At 41.2% G+C, this 1,535-nt stretch overlaps 1 non-coding gene and 1 pseudogene across 1 annotated transcript; one reads left to right on the forward strand and one right to left on the reverse strand.

The window, feature by feature from the left end:
• Positions 1-1,535, forward strand: part of LOC101570086 — a 48,364-nt pseudogene that overhangs the window by 44,547 nt on the left and 2,282 nt on the right.
• On the reverse strand, positions 997-1,135 carry LOC111815512. The gene has a single exon (XR_002820195.1). It is a non-coding gene; the product is annotated as a U4 spliceosomal RNA (small nuclear RNA).

A 1,535-nucleotide genomic window follows, 5' to 3' on the forward strand; every position in this document is an offset into this window, starting at 1 on the left:
CTTGGTTACTTTTCTCTTGTTGCTGGAACAAAATACCTGACACCCAAAATCAAGGAAGGAAAGACTTATTTAGCTCACAGTTAGCGGAGGCTTAAGTCTATACTTGGCAGCCTCCAAGGCAGAGTGGCACATGGGAGCAGAGAGCAGTTCATGGTGGCGGAAGACAGCAAAGAGCAAAGGCAAAAGGGAGAGGCAGTGGCAGCAATGCCCGTGACCTGCGCTGGAGCACTCTGATCCTGGTACATGGGGTGCCGTGTAAGGGCAGAAAGAGACTTGTCTGTCCCTTGCTTGCTTTGCTGCCCTTCTCCTGCCATGAACCCTTTTGCTTCTGCAGCGCCCCACTGCCATGCAGCCGATTATGGACTAAAACCTCTACAAACCATGAGACAAATAAGATTTTCTTCCTTTAACATGTGGGTGTCAAGTATTTTGTCTCAGCAACAAGAAAAGTAGCTAAGATAGGCTATCACGTCGTGTAGGGTTAGTGGATGTGTTGCATAAACCAACTAGAATGGTGTCTAATTTATAGCTTGTACTTCTCAAAACATGACTAGATTTCAGCAAATAGAAGATACTGCCATTGGGTACTCCTTGAGTTCAGAGATACTGACTTAGGAGAAAAGGTACCTCTTAGCATTAGCAAGATCCCATGGATAGGTGTTGTTGAGAATGCTCGCTTACGTTACAATTATGAACCCTAACTAGAACGCAAAAACATATCTGATACTGTAGACTTTCATAAGTATCTGTGAGGTATGATCACCAATTATGGCGAATTATTTAAAATGTATTTAATTTAAGGACTCGGAACCATCAATCCCCTGAGGACATCCCCCTTCCTTCTGAATGCACATCAGTCTTGCGCTGTTTAGAAGTCCTCTTCCACGTGAATTTTTTGGTCACACTGTCACTGTCTCAACATCCTGAATTGATTCAAAATATTTAGGGTAATTTCTGTCAAGTAAAAATATCAGCCTGTCCTCACTCACTTTATTCACCAGATCTAGCACCACGTAACTTCTGGCTTATCCCCAAAGGTAAATGAAAAGTTAACATTTTGGAAAAAGTTTTCAATTAGCAATAATTGCACCTCAGATAAACCTCGTTGGCTACAATACTGCCACTGCGCAAAGCTTGAAAAGTGAACGTTTTGGATGGATTCAAGGCAGCCGCAGCACTGCACCTGAAGCTCTCAGGCAAGAGGATGTCCAAACTGCTTTTGCAAGTGGCAAAAGTGACGGGATAAGTGTATTCAAAAGAGAGGAGAATTTTAAGGGGAATGAAAGACAATATGTCTTTTACTGGAACAAATATTTGTATTTAAACATGCACCCTATTTTTGATCATCCCTTGTACATGTATGCAAGTTAAATCAATGATTAGTAAGCTTTCAAAATAGCACCAAGTCCACATGAATTTATTGCTGAATTCTACCAAACATCAAAGGAAAAAAATTATTCCAATTCTGTGCAGTTTCTTTGAAAAGGCAGAAACAGACTGCACTTTCTTATTCATCCTATAAGATCAGCATCGAC

This window comes from Octodon degus, unplaced genomic scaffold, assembly GCF_000260255.1.
Source record: "Octodon degus isolate 3935 unplaced genomic scaffold, OctDeg1.0 scaffold00017, whole genome shotgun sequence".
Classification (NCBI taxonomy): Eukaryota; Metazoa; Chordata; class Mammalia; order Rodentia; family Octodontidae; genus Octodon; species Octodon degus.